Below are 15,636 nucleotides of genomic sequence, written 5' to 3' on the forward strand. Positions count from 1 at the left end.
CAAGGCTACTGACTCCTCAACTTGCTGGCCATTGGCTGGACTTGATCTGTATCAGACACTCCAGCAATGAGCTTTTTTCCTTCTGCAGAGGTCCGATTGGTTACATCAAGCAACGTAATAAAAAATAATTGCTTATACTTATTTAGTTCTTTTGTGGACACTCCACTCACTTACAGGTGAATGAAAGATAAAACATGTGAATGAAAGATAAAAATTGGTACAGGGCTGATACCGATTACAAATCCCATTGGCCCTTTTCAGAGCTGATAGAAAATGTACAAATATGCAACAAAACTGGAAGCAGTCCACCTGTGATTTAGAACTGGGCTGGACTAAAAACCAGATCTTAACACAGTGTTAAGAACAGAAGAAAAGTTAGAATGGACATGAGGCCATCTAGCCCATCTCGCCTGTTCGGTCTTTAGAAGCTAACTGAAACAGGGATTTCATCCGATTGGTTCTTGAAAAGAAACCAGGGTGCAGGCTTCAACATCAAGCCTGGGTAGATTGTTCCACACTCCCATCACCCTTTGGGAAAACACATGTATCCTGTTCATACATTTTTGCTTGCTGTTTAATTTGCTTCCCCACACAAACTGTAAATAATGTGTCAACATAAGTTCCAGCTTCGTTGATGTCAGTGATGCCCATTTTGTGTTTTGTAGATTACGTTTTTACTGTTTGCATGTAGTATTCTGCACTTGTCTACACTACATATAATCTGCCATGTCTTTACCCATTCTTACATTTTATCTAAAGCTTTTTGACTTTCATTTGCTGCTTCTGCTGTGGTTATTTTTATATGAGAAGCAAGACATACCTTTTCTAAATGCATGCTGCCACTTTCCCCATTTTTCCATATAGATTATCCTTTAATTTTGTTCTAATTGTTTCATTTGTAACATGAATCAGAAGTATTCATGTGTAATTACTTGGCTCTGTCACCTTTCTGATATGAACAAATCTCCAGCCCATGGGTACTACCTCTGTCTTGAGTGACTGTTGGAAGAGTTGCATCACTGACGTGTGGATAACTTCTCATTTCCTGGTATACAACTAGTAAGATACCAGCTATAGTTTTTTATTACATTTGGAAAGATACAATATCTATTCCTCCAAGGCCAGGGTTAGGAACAACTGGTTAAGGGAAAGTGAAAACCAAATTTCAGTAGTTCTACAGACTGTGTTTTTTATTGATTACCTAAAAATACAGAGCGAAGTAAGTTTGCCTTTCATAACTTATTTCAAATGATGTTAACGGTAATAAGCAAATAATAATTTGAAACACCACCTAGTTGTTGTTGAACTTCACTTCTTTTAGGTGGTTCGATGTGTTTATTTAAATATCTTTCTGAAATAACGCAGTTACCAGATCATTTCTGAGGACTTTTAGCTTTCAACGTTAAACGAAATGAAAAATTAAAACCAAGCTGCCTGAATGCCTCCCAAAAACCCTCCTGAATCAAAATGTGTTTCCTTCTTTTTCTCGTTGGCGCAAGCGAATGGCACGAAACGTGCGCGTAACATTTGTCATCCTGACTCTTCTTGGAATGGAGAGGAGACGTCGTTTCTTTTTGCTTTGCAGCGCGCTTCGCCGCCCCCGGGGAGGTCTCTGTCTGCTCTATTATAGAGTCTGCAGTTCCAAACCCTAAAGTCACCCAGGCAGGCCTTGGCTTGCTGCGTATTCTGCACCATGCTCTCGAGATAATTGCTGAAATAACCGGCTGCTGCTTGGATCACATTGCGGCGATCATTTCCTGCCGAAGCGCACGGAGAAAAGGGAAGTGTGGCAGAGGGAGTTCATACACGACTGGGAGGCGGCAGCCGATATGACCGCCAGCTGAGCTCAGATAAGGCCTGCCGGAGAAGGTGGTGCTCTACTGGCGCTCGATTGGGCAATCGAAGGCAGGGGGGGAGTTCGTGCTTCTGCTTCTGGGAGGGGTAAAAAAGACAGCATCTCTATAAAAGGCACAACTGACAAAAATAGCAACAATTACTATGCAAAAGTAAATATTTTGTTTCCAAGATGTTCCATTTCAACTTTCGAACTCGCTTTAAAACTAGGCAAAGGTAAAAATCACTTTTTTTTTTGCTTTAAAAGCACGGTTTGTATTGTTTTGTTCAAAAACATTACACGCCATTCAAATTATAAATAAGACAAAAAAGAACACAATCAGAAATTCAAAAAGACCATTTCAATCCCAAAATAACAAAGCCTATTTATATGATTGAATTCTAAATTTCTGTCATTAGTGAGTGGTTTATTTTTTGGAGGGAGAAACAATAATGAAGGTCAGAAGACACGCGTATTAGCAATAGAATAACAAACTAATTTTGGTGATGTCACTTTATTGCAAGACTATTTAGCCAAGACAAAAATAACTTTGAAATTTCTTTCACAACACCATTTCTGATTTACCTGGAATGAGAATAGGAGAAAGATAAGAGACAATGATCTAATCTGAATATTTTTGGTGTGATGTTTTTTTTGTGCTGCAGTGTGTGCACCGCCCTTTTGAGAAATAATCAAACTAACTCTTGTTGCCTTCCAGTATTTTAAAATGTATTCTAATTTTAATGCCCTGCGCAATATTTCTCTTTCAAACTTTATTAACGGTTTGGTGAAAGTATCTTTTGAATAAAGAAAGACAGCAGGCCTTGTACGGAAGACAGCAGAACAACTCAGACCCTTTGACTGAGCCCATCAGTGCAGTTCCAGTAACGCACACGTCCATTAATTCAGAACCACTTCTCTCTTTTACAAGGCTCTGCCAGTAATTAGCCGTGCTTCGGCATCAAATTAAAAGTACCATGCTGAAATGAAACATACTCATGATAATAGATTTACGGGTCATCTGCAGAGGCTACAAAGGAAGTGCACCACACTTTTAGTTCCTCTTTTAAAAAGCCACAAAACATCAGGGCAGGCCTTGAATAATTGATCCAACGTTATCTCCAGCCATTTTCATTTTATAACAAATTGTTCTAGTGCAACGGGCGGCATGGGGGCAGAGCGGTTAGCATTGCTGCCAAGCAGCACTGCGGCCCTCGGGTGCTGTCTGTGTGGAGCCTGTATGTTCTCCCTGTTCGTGTGGGTTTCCTCCGGGTGCTCTGGTTTCCTCCCACAGTCTGAAGACGTGCTGGTGGGTTAATTGGCTTCTGGGAAAACTGGCCCTGGTGGGAGCATGTTGGTGTCTATGTGTGCCCTGCTATGGACTGGCGTCCTGTCCAGGATGTACCCTGCCTTGCGCCCATTGCTCCTACCTGACTCTGAACTGGAAGAAGTGATAAGAAGGTGGATGTTCTAGTACGTACTGGAGGGTTGGCAGTAAACAGTGCTCATGGATTCTGTAATCCTATGTGCTTTTACACAGGCTGATCGTGTCCCTTAATTATCAGGCCGCTGCTGTAGGATATTGTCATCCAAACAACATTGTGATCGCCTTTCTGTCGCACATTTTATTCAGTGACTGTGGACCATCTCTGTTACACTCACTTTCCTCCCTAGCTAATATTTGCATTCGTACCTAGTCTCGTTGTTCTAAGCTGGTAGATAATGCACAGCTCAATTATTTTCTCATCAGTGCATTAACTCCTCTGCTTTCTCCTTCTGTACCTTTGCTGTCATTCATTTCAAAATTTTTCCTACATTTGTATGCAGCGGCAGTGTCAGAGCTCCCCCTCCATCGGACACCTCTTCACTGGGCTGAGCAGCGTCTGTGTACATTGCCTTCTGTACAAATACAGGCACGTTAGTGAGCAGTATAACCCAGTATTGCAAAATGATTTAAGCTAACCTTAAGCTGTTAAATATTTCTCCAGCCGTAACTTTCCAAGATATGTTGAAAATACACAAGGCCGCCATGCTGTATAGTATCATTCAGGCAACTTTGAGGCACAAAGTGAAGAGAAAAATGATCTAATCTGAATAGATCCTTTTTTTTTTGCAGTGGGTCAAGTTCATGTGAGACCTATAGAAGAATAGAGTGTTCAGGCACCATGCGTGGCTGTGGGATGCTGGCTAAAGACCCATTGAATTTTAATAAGCGACTTGCTTCGGCAGGGCTCTCCACTACCCTGTGGGCCGCCTTTATTCTCTGAATGAGAAAAGAAAGACAAAAGCAAGTTCAATTATTGTCCCAGGGCATAGTAAATAAGCGCAGAAATGAACCGTGTTGCCATTAGCAAGCTGCACTTTTGCTGTCTGTTAGAACTCAGATATTCACTCCAGCTCAATACATATTTTAATGAGGCTTTGTGTACAAGTGGTGTGTTTTTTTGCGTTCTGTTTTCTCCCTCCTATTGAATATACAAATATAATTTTATTCTGCGCCGAGCCTTTTCTTCCCTGTCAGCTTCGCCTGCTCAACAGATAATGAAATTAATAATGTTAAGCGGCGATGGACCACTAAAGAATGTCCACAGCTGACTTGTTTCACAGATCATTGAAACGGATGATACAAGTACAAATCTCTTGTAACACCAAGAAAAGACCAAGCTGCGTATGAATTTAGGTATAGCTAAAATTTGCGGCCATGCTACAGGAATTCATGATAAGTAAGTAAAACTTACAACAGAAGTGGGCACTGTCTGTTACTGGCCCTGGTCTGAATTTGTTTTGATACACAAAACTGAAGAGCGAATCATTACGCCCTTTGTTTTCAGTGAGTAGGCTTTGCATGTACAGAAGAGAGCTTTGTTGTGATTGAATGGGACAATACGAATGGACCATGTTTCTGATTAAAACAGTCCCCTCTTTGTGGTCAATTTAAAGGTTTCGTGGCTCCCCTTCAATTCATTTCTCTTTGGAGAGAAAAAAAAAAGGTACAAGATGCGGACATTTTCGGACAACTGTATCGGGGTCAGCAATGTTCATTTGTTTATTTGGCAGGATTGACAGTATTTTACAAACCCACTTAGGTTTGTATCCATTTAGACTAGATGGCATTTTCCAAAAACAACCTTTTGGAAATATTTTTCTCAAGAAGGAGCAATAGCAGTGTGCTATATGGAGTTTGAACCTACAACCTTCTAGAGGGAAGGCCAGAGCACTAATCACTTATCCATTTTTTATCTCTGCTGTGGATTCTCAACTGAAAGGTTGTGGGTTTAAGTATCTGCTGTTGACAATGCTGTGTCACTCTTGAACAGGGTAATTCTTTTCGTATCCAAGACCATCAGCTCATCGGGCTTATGGTGGTGTCTGTGGACTACAGTGCACATTACTCCCCCTTCCTTCCTGGATAGGACACCAGTCCATCGCAGGAATTACCCCCAGAATAAAAGGGCTGGTCCCCATTTCCTCATGGACTGGAAAAACTGAGGTAAAATACTGCACTGAGGGTTCAACAGCCGGGACTTGAACCTCCAACCCACCGCTTAATGAACCCAAAGACCAATCCTCTGTGCTATGGCACTGCCCTGTAGGCTGCCTTTATTCTCTGAATGAGAAAAGAAAGACAAAAGCAAGTTCAATTATTGTCCCATGGCATAGTAAATAAGCGCAGAATGAGCTATGTTGCCTGTAGCAAGCTTCACTTTTCCTGTCTGTTAGAACTCACCTATTATAAACCCAAAGACCAATCCTCTATGCTATGCCACTACCCTTTGAGCTGTGGGCTGCCTCTATGCTACAGTATGCTGCTCCCATTGAGCAAGATACTCCAGTCAACCCAACTGAAGGAATGCATGCTAGCAATCCTGGACCTGTGACAGACTCAAGGGAAAAGTCTGAAAATGTGAGAAACTCAGGTCCAGTAAACTTGAATATGGATTCAACTTACTTTGTATCTTTTTCTTTTTACAAGGCCGGACCTTTGTGTCCAACCTTTCTCCTGGAGACCCAGTGCAGCAGGTGTAATAGGAGCTATTTCTAAAGAAATGCAAAATTATATTCAATTAGGCAGGGATTTGTTGAATTAAGTTTTATAGAAATAAAATAGGACCACAGTCCGAGTCCCATTCAGCCAACGAGGACTAGAACTTTCCTAATTTAGAAATGAACAGGTTATGTGTCGACTTGCTCCATACCCCGCAGTGATTCTGATTTTTAAGAAATTAGTGATTTCAGATTAACTGGACTTGGGGCTTCAGGAAAAGGACTGGAGAAACTGGTACTAGGTGAATGTGCAAGACGTTTGAAATAATGCAGAACTGGGAATGGAAAAATATGCAACATACAACAGCAAAACAAGAGCATTCAATGAAAATGAATTACATGCACGCATCCATTTTCTAACCACTTTATTTTTCCAGGAGCAAATTAACCTACCAGTATGTTTTGGACTGTAGGAATAAAGCAGAGCACCAGGAGGAAACCCACGTAAACATGGGGAGAACATACAAACTCCACACAGATAGCACCCAAGGAATCAAACCCAGGGCCCCAGCTAACCACTGTATCCATTCCGTCCACAAAATAGATACATCCACTAATTGCTAAATAAATCTCTAATAAGCACCACATCAATGAACACATTTAGAAACAAAGCAGCTCTATCCACAGGAATAGTAAGATTAAGGAGTCCAGATAGCCTCTCTGGAGGAGAGGTACCAGATAAGTGTTGAGGTCACCCTCAAACACTGTGTGCCCAGTGTGTTCTGCTCCTGAACCAGCTGCGCCCGCTGGCATCATTGGCGCAGAGCAGCCTGCCTCGTGCTCAGTCCTGCTCTGGAGAGCAATTGTCCTCTTTGTCACAAACAAATAAAGCAACCCGCGACCCCCCCCTCGCCCCCCTCTCTGCTCCCCCCAGCTCCCCCTCTGTCGGTTCTTGTAAGGGATACTCACATGTGCCAGGACAGAATATGTGGCACCACCAGCGTACCAGCTCAAAATAGCCGGAGAAGAATGCCAACCTGTGTCAGATCAGTGCAGAGTCTTTTTCTGAGTCCCAGCTCCTCAATTTTTTTTTTAAATAAAAAGAACAGCTATCACTTTTTCGCATTTTCTGTGCAAATAATATGTCACATATGTCCTAGAATATGAAGCAGGTGACTGCAAATAAAATAAATTAAAATTAATTTGACTTGAACAAAGACTGTTTCTAGATACATGGCCTAACCTTTGCCTTTTGTCCCCAGATGAGAAGGGCATTATGGATGAGCAAAACCGTTCAATCTTTCCTTCATAGAAAAAAAAATAAAACAGATGTGCGCAGAACTACTGACGAATTTCCCCAAATGTGTGTTTATCATTTAATTTTATCTTATTCCAAAGCTGTCATTTAATAAGCAGAAAAGTGTGCTTGTTCAGCATGTGGTTTTTGTTCAATGTTCTGCTTTCCACTCGCATTCCTTGAGCTACTTCAATTTCTTTGAACACCTGTGTGGCAGTAGTTCAGGAATTAGTTCTGTAAAACCCGCTTGGGTTTCTGTACAGTAGAGTCACATCCCTTTTCATGAGAAACGTTGAAAAGCTTTGTTAAAAGAGTACATCTCTAAACTATCTACCACACAGATAAACACATCCCAAAAAAAAGCTAGTGTTTAATGGGATGGAAACACTCCGAACTCTGGTGTTCTGAAACATTGTACATGGAATGTAGAGAGGAAGGCAGTCTGAGCCAAGCATCGAACCTAAATCACTTTCTTCTCATTCAGCCCTTTCACTCTGAGTGAATTTGTTAGACAAAGAATGTGCCAAAGATATACAACTAAAAGAAATATACTGCATAAAAAATGTTTTTGGATATGGAGAAAACACGAAACACAAAAAAACCCACAAAATTATAGGTGAAAGCTTAATCCTAACCCTAACCAATCCAATCCATCCAATTCTAGGAGGAGGTGCAGTGGCTCTGTGGCCAAAGCCAAGAAATTCAACCCTGAAATAATTAAGTGAAGATCGCTTGTACCGGCCAGGGAATGAGAGAACACATGCATGTTAACCATTAGGATTGTGCAATGATTGTTTGAACACACACAGTCTGGGTTTGTTGAAATTCTACAACTGTAAATGAGTGTAAAATCCAGAGATGCAATTTTGCAGGACCCAACCGCTAACACAGTTCTTCAATTAGCAGTACATTTTCCACCTGGGGCGCTCTCAAGCCACATGTAGCAGTTGCTAACGATACACTTTTTTAAGGGACAAGCAGGAGACATGCAAACTCAAGAGACATATGTGCAACATGAAGCACTGCAAGACTTCTTTATAAGAGCAGGTGGCTACTCTGCACTCAGCTGCACTTAGCTCAGTCTCCAGTTTTAGAAGAAAGTTAAGAATGATTACAGATGAGAGGAAGTCATTCTGCTTATCTGGTCCATTTGGTAGTTATAGCATCTGATTGAATCCCAGATCCAGCTGTTTTCTGAAGGAAGCCAAAGTGTCGGCTTCAACAGCATGACAGAGCAGCTTGTTCCATGCTCCCACAACCCTGGGAGTCTGTGTGTTTTAATATTGCTTGGTGGGAGCAGTGAGACAGTGTGCCACAGACCCTGGTATCACAATATCATGTGATCTAGGGGATCTCAGCGCAGAAGTCACGTTTTGTGTTGTCCACAAACATTAAAATCCAGCCCCTGACACAAAATCCTTCTCTAAAAACAGAGAAAATGTATAAATGGTAATGAAATTACAATTTACAGTGAATGAACAAATGAGGTCTGCATTGAATTCTATTGGCCCACGCAAACCTTTTTAAAAACTATGCCTTGCACTCTGCTTTTTAAGGACAGTGAAATTCTTCAAGACGGGGAAATCTTCAACTCCTGGTTGAAAGTTTGTCCATGGTTTTGTAGAGGGTCAACACACCAATGTGCCAAGGGACTGAAACTTAGCGTTGAAGTAAATGCTGTACAGAACTGAGATTCGCCGAAAAGATCAATGACAAAATTGAGCACTGTTTGTGGATTGAGCTAACAGTCACCTTTCACCATTTTGTGTTTGGCAAAATCAGAAATTTCCCGAAACTTCCGGATCTTCTATGCAAACTTTGGACCCTCAACACACCTGGCACTTTTATGCTGATGTTTTGGGAGGTTTAAACAGAAGTTAATCGTACTTGAGGTCACCTGATATCTGTATTGTCCAGAATGATTTGAAGAAACATTCCACTGGATCCAGCCATGCCACTGCTTAATGAGAGCTCACGATGTCAGATAAAGGGGTGTCAAGGGGAACTTTACCTCACTGGCAAAATGACTGCACAGCGCCGGCTCCCTCCTCATAGCCTGCTGACACAGCAACAGTCGTCATAACAGTGGACATAGTGATGCTAGAACTTTCTACTGCCAGAGCAAATATTCAGATTCTCCTCAGGAGAGATGTTGTGATTAGAATAAATGAAAGACTGGCTGGGGTTTGATTATCTTGGGGTCTGGGGAGGGATGAAGAGACCACTGTGGGGGAGAAGAGAGGGAGGGAGTAACATTTTTCGATGTTCTTAAGGATTTTGTAACTTACGTGCTGATGTTCTTCTTTAAAGGATATCAATGAATATGAAAAATCTGATCTCAAAAAAGAAATATTACCTGAAACATCCTAAATTCTACCAAAGATCTTCAGTCATATGTGGTTTTACACATTTATTTAATGTCTCCCTTTAAAAGAAATGTGCAAATAAGAAGAGGGAGAAGGAAATGTGGGTAGTGCTCATAACGAAAGCACTAAGGTCCCATTGTCCACTGGAGTCTGCCTCACAGATATCTTCTCCTCTATGCATAGGGGAACTATCTGATACAGCGCCAGTTTCACAATTCTCCTAGCTTCTGTTCTGAGTGATGCAGTCTTTCCACTCCTACTTCCTTAGCTGTCACCTCACCTCATGCATGGGTCTGGGCTATTGAGATTATTGCTGCCCAGAGTCCATCACAGAGCAGAGCAGTTGTCACCAAACCTTCCAGGTGTAGGTGACTGTTTCCTGGCCTCTGTCAATCTGGAAACATCCCGGCATTGTTGGTTTAAGTAGTTCAAGTAGGCAGAAGCATCAGCATGCGTAGGCTGCAAAGGAACGAGTAAAGGTTGATTCCATGCTGAAAAGAAAAACACAATGTTTCAGTTGTTGGTTTAAGGTGTGCAGTACTCCAGAATGTGTAAGGCTCCCATTCACACTGATTGTAGAACATTTTCAGACAAGCTAAAATGAATAACAAAAGAACAGTTACAGTACACACAAGAGACCATTCAGCTCATCAAGCCCGAAAGAAGTCAGGATATTGGCGGGTTGTTCACTACACCCACAACTTTCAGGTGCTTCCTGCTATTGATTTTAAATGCACTTCCCTGTGTTTGTGTCATCTAGTGCTTGTTTCATTATTTATTCTAAAGACGTGCCTGGGTGGACATTCTCAATCCCTGTGGGGATTCTGAATACCCTAATCAGTTCTTCTCATAGTTTTCTTTAATACTAAAAAGTTAATCTCCTCCAGTCTGTCAGTGCAGGACATTCCTTTGAGACTATGAATGTATGTGGTTGCTCTTTTCTGGACACAAAGCAATTGTGAATGATTCATGTACTGTTTTAGAAGCATCTTGGTCTGAACAGTATAAAAAACAGAGCTTTGAGAAAAAAGAATACTGGTACTTAGGTTGAAAGGAACATTTGTGGTTATTTTTATGTAACACTATATAACTGTCTCTTTCTGTTCAGAAATGTATATAATTAGTATAATGCTCTTGAGTATGAATAGGAGTTGCTATTTTCTGATCAGCAAAGTTTTTTTTTTAAATTTTGGCTCCCCCTACAGTCCAAGAGGTTGATTCTTTCAAACTAGCAGACCATGAAAAATGAATGAACCCTCTTCCAAAGGGAGGTTACAGTACAGTATTGTCCCTTTATCACTCCTCCTCTACCCCGTGAACCTTCAACTAAATGAAAGATCAAGGAAACGTGTAGTGAGTTATCAAGCAAAATAAATAATCCCACCTGTGAGAGCAATGTTGTTAACAGCGTGTCTTCAGTCCCACTAGGGGGCCTTATACTTATACAGTATAGTGCTTTTCTGGACACTCCACTCAAAGTGCTTTACACATAATAGGGACTCCCCTCCACCACCACCACCTAGCTGATACTAGATAGTGCGCCAGAACCATCAGCTATCAGCCTGGAGGAGAACAGAGTGATGAAGCCGGTTCATAGATGGGGATTATTAGGAGGCCATGATGGGTAAGGACCAGTGGGAAATTTGGCCAGAACGTCGGGATAACACCCCTACTCTTTTTGAGAAATGCCCTGGGATTTTTAATGACCACAGAGAGTCAGGACCTCGGTTTTATGTTTCATCCAAAGGACGGCACCTTTTTACAGTCGCTATAGGGGCATTAGGACCCACACAGACCGCAGGGTGAGCGCCCCCTGCTGGCCCCACTAACACCTCTTCTAGCAGCAACCTTAGTTTTTCCCAGGAGGTCTCCCGTCCAGGTACTGACCAGACTCACACCTGCTTAGATACAGTGGGCTGCCAGTTGTGAGTTGCAGGGTGATATGGCTGCTGCTATTAATAGAATGTGCGTTGATTTGAAATGCACATTCTATTATGTACCAGATGCTTTGACATATTGTATTTGACATATTGTATATATATTTAGGTTAAAAGTGAAAATTCTAAGGCAAACTGTCACTGTAACAAATACCAATATATAGGACTTGTGAATTATTCTTTCAATTCAATTTTCTGCGTAACAGACTCTTAATCAGGTTTATGTTTTTCAGCCACTTTGAGTGGTTAGAGGAGCCTACGCATACTGTGAGCGCAAGAGAGGTTTGTAGCTGCGAGCCGAGATGTGAAAGAAACGCTAAAGGCTATTATAAAGGTATAACAAAAATAATTGGCGATTCTAAGTAAAAAACATTGTCATCTTATCTATCAAATTCTGTAGTTGCATTTCCCACAGCTTTTTGTCTTTTCTATCTCATATTTGTTAACCTGGATTTTTTACAGAAACGTGTGTTAATATGGTCTTAAGGAGAAGATGGACTTGATACAAATATTCTAAACTTTGTCAACTGCATTGACAAGGTAAAGCCAGTGAAATTCTTCAGAATAAACAGTGACACACTAACCAGAGCACACAAGTGGAGACTACATGGAAGTGAATTTAAAACCAGAAACCAGAGGCATGTGTTTACACAAAGGGGTGTGGTGGTGTGGAACAGGATATCCAGCCAGGTGATTGAAACTGAAACCCCGGCTTCCTTCAAGAAACGCCTGGATGAGATCCTCGGATCAATTAACTCCTATCACACAAGCTAGATGAGCTGAATGACCTACTGTATCGTTTGTATCCTTTCTTATCTTCTTATGTACTGTTACACCTTAAGGCAGACATCAGAACTGGCTGGGAATGCTGTGTTTACTTCTCAGGTATTTTCATTATCCTACTTTATAAAGTGCAGTGTAGAGGTCATATGAACTGGGTAGGCTTAGCAGAGACTTTTTCTTCCTCAGGTACAGCATCCTACAAAAACAACTCAAGCCTCTCGGCTCTATAATCCATGAGCCAGTAGATATCTGGCAAAAAATATCCACAGCGCGCTTATGTTCATGCCTCATGTTACTGAAAGGCATCGTGGAATTAATTATGTTTCTCTTTTGCCAAATTGATTTTGATTTTTAGCAAGACAGAAATGACGGTGCCGTCAGCGTTACAGTGCACGCTAAAGACACCGACTGAAGTTGTCATTTCTGATGCTGCGCACCTGTCTGTGGAGAATTCCTATGAGTGCAGCTTTTGCAGACTGTGGAATGGAGTTGTGACCATGTGACAAATGTCAGTGAAAGGGTTGTGCAAAAACACACCTGCAATTGCCTCTGTTCCCATGGTTTTATTATAGGGGAAAAGAAACTGGGACTTTAGTGCTCCAGCACAGCAAAAAAAATAACAGATGCCTTCAGGCACTGGTTTCTCATAAGGTTCAGATTCAGGTTCAGGACAGCAGTGGATCACACTCTGTCATTTCCTGCATTACAATGGCTATCACAAGTATCACCACACCCCCCAGACTTTTTTATATTTTGTTGTGTTACAATACAGAATCATGATGTATTTAACTGGGAGTTTTTGCCATTGATTGACACAAAACACTCTAGAATGTCAAAGTGGAGACAAAATTCTACAGATCTTCCTACATTAATTATAAATATAAAACAGAAAATAACTGATTACATACTGTAACTTACCCACACCCGAAGAAGGCTCCACAGCCGAAATGTTGTGTTTCTTTTCTTCTCTTTTCAGCATGGAATAGACCATTACTTGTTCCTTTGCAGCCTACGCATGCTGACGCAGCTATCTTCTTGAACTACTACCGTTTGATATTGGCGTATTCAAACGGTAGTAGTTCAATATGTGGTAGAGGCACATTTGACAGAAATTACAGTCATGAGTCTTCCTGGATAAGTTTCTACCGGCTTTGCACAATTGGACACTGCAATTCTTGCCCATTCTTCTTTGCAAAATTGCTGAAAGTCCCTCAGGTTGGATGGCAAAAGTGAACAGCAATTTTAAAATTGTTTCACAACTGTGACATATTTTCTACATTTCTTCATAGTGGACTTTACTGTGCTTTGGGGGATATGTGATGCCTTGGAAATTTTCTTATAGCCTTCCCTTGATAGCAGAAACACCCAAATGTATACTGTACATTGTGATTCTATACTGTAACACAGTGAAATGTGACAAATTCCAAGGGGGGGTGAACACTTTTGATAGCCATTATAAATATGTGAGTGTAGTTATGCTGACTCTAATATAAGACGAGTGTTATCATTAATATTATTCCTTGCATTTCTGTACCACTTTTCATCTCAAAAGATCCCAAAGCATTATATATACAGAACAGAGGAGAAACTCATTGACCCCACATCTACTGTAGCTCTGAAGGGCAGCATCCACCTGGATGATGCACAACAGGCCCATTGCTCAATAGATCAGGCAGGGAAGTGTGAAATTGCTTCTCCATTTGAATTAAGGGGGAACTCAAGGCTAGATTTTGCAATCCCAGAGTATATTGTACTTTACAGCAGACACTGGGGTTAACACATCCCCAGGTAGGGTTTTGATAGGTTAACACTCTATCAAAAAGGGCCATGGGATCTTTAATAACCAAGTAGTTAAGGCCTTGGTTTAACACCTCATCCAAAGGATGGCACCTCCTACAGCACAGTGTCCTCATGTCACCCCAAACAGCATACTGGGCCATTGATTTGGAAATTCTGGTCCAGATGGAAGAGCGCCACCTACTGGACCACCTACCACACTACACACATTCAACATGATTAACTTAAAGAAGATAACACCAGCTAGGCACAGTATGGCCTTATTTGCTTTGAAAAGAAGACAACGATACCTATTCCGCAGCCTACTAATAAAATGTATATAGGTGGGAGTTAAACAAGATGATTATTTATGTAAAAGGGTAAATCTTCTGTTTTGTTTTTATTCAATTTATTTAGAATAAATCAAAGTCCTCTTTTAATAATCTCCTAGAATAATTTAATTTATAATTTAATCTAAATTTGCGTTTTTGGCTGCTATTTTCATGAAACCTAAAGCTAGAAGTGTTGAGGATTACAATAATAACAGACATTGAATTATCAATATGTTAATCTCCCCAATTCTTTACACCAAATTTGTAAAATGATACAACCTGTGTGGGACGAATGTCCAATTAGACCTATTATTAGGGTAGTAGTGTAGTTAATTTTGTTAAGCCTCACACTTTGTAGTAATGCAGTGTTTTCAAGCTTAAATCAGTAGGACTTGTAACTTGTGTATTTTTCTTTATGTCAAAGATGAATCAAACAGAATATTGCATGTGCTTTTGCTCACCATGTTATAGAAAAGCTGCTGTTTCTATGGTATCTGTCCAGCAAAAACCAACCTGATACATTCTTGGGCTTAGATGATTGTTTTATACTGACAGGATAAAAGATAAAAGAACTGAATCTTTTTAGTCTGGAATAAAGAGTACAATGAGGGATGTAATTTAAGAATTCAGCATCCTCAAAGGCACTGACTCATCAACCATGAAGACTTCTTCAGAATTAAAGAAGTAATTAACATGTCCTTACAGACTTGAAAAATCCCTACATCATTAATTTCAACTGGCCGTCTTTAAGTAGTGCAGCTCTGGGGCCGTGGCTTCAATTCCTGGGATGCTGTCTGCGTGGAGTTTGGATGTTCTTCCCGCCTTTGTGTGTTTTTCCTCTCACAGTCCAAAGACAGATGGTCCCTGGCCCAGTTCAGGGTTAACTGGCTTGACCCTGGTTGTGCGTGCTTGCATATTTGTCGTGTGAGGGACAGGCGTCCTGTCCAGGGTGGACCCTACATGGTGCCAGTTGCTTGCCAGGATAAGCTCTGGCTCCTCCATGACCCTGAACTGGTTGAAGTGGTTAGAATGGGTGGATACACAACCTAACACGTCTTTGGGCATAAATGTAACAAAAAAAAAACGGACATTATAAACCTCCATACGGACAAACGGTACAAACGTAATTTTTATACTTCATTCTGAGCTGGTCAGCTAACTTGCGCTAGTTGTCTGCACAATGTATCAACAACCAATTTTCCCTTTAACGATCAATAAAAAATTACAGGAAATTCCTCTTCATAGGAGGGATGAAGAATAAACACGCGGTATACAAATAGGTGAAACTGGCTCGAGGAGGGTGCGTTAACACCCTGTCATCGTAACG

This window comes from Atractosteus spatula, chromosome 8 (assembly GCF_055471065.1).
Source record: "Atractosteus spatula isolate fAtrSpa1 chromosome 8, fAtrSpa1.hap1, whole genome shotgun sequence".
Classification (NCBI taxonomy): Eukaryota; Metazoa; Chordata; class Actinopteri; order Semionotiformes; family Lepisosteidae; genus Atractosteus; species Atractosteus spatula.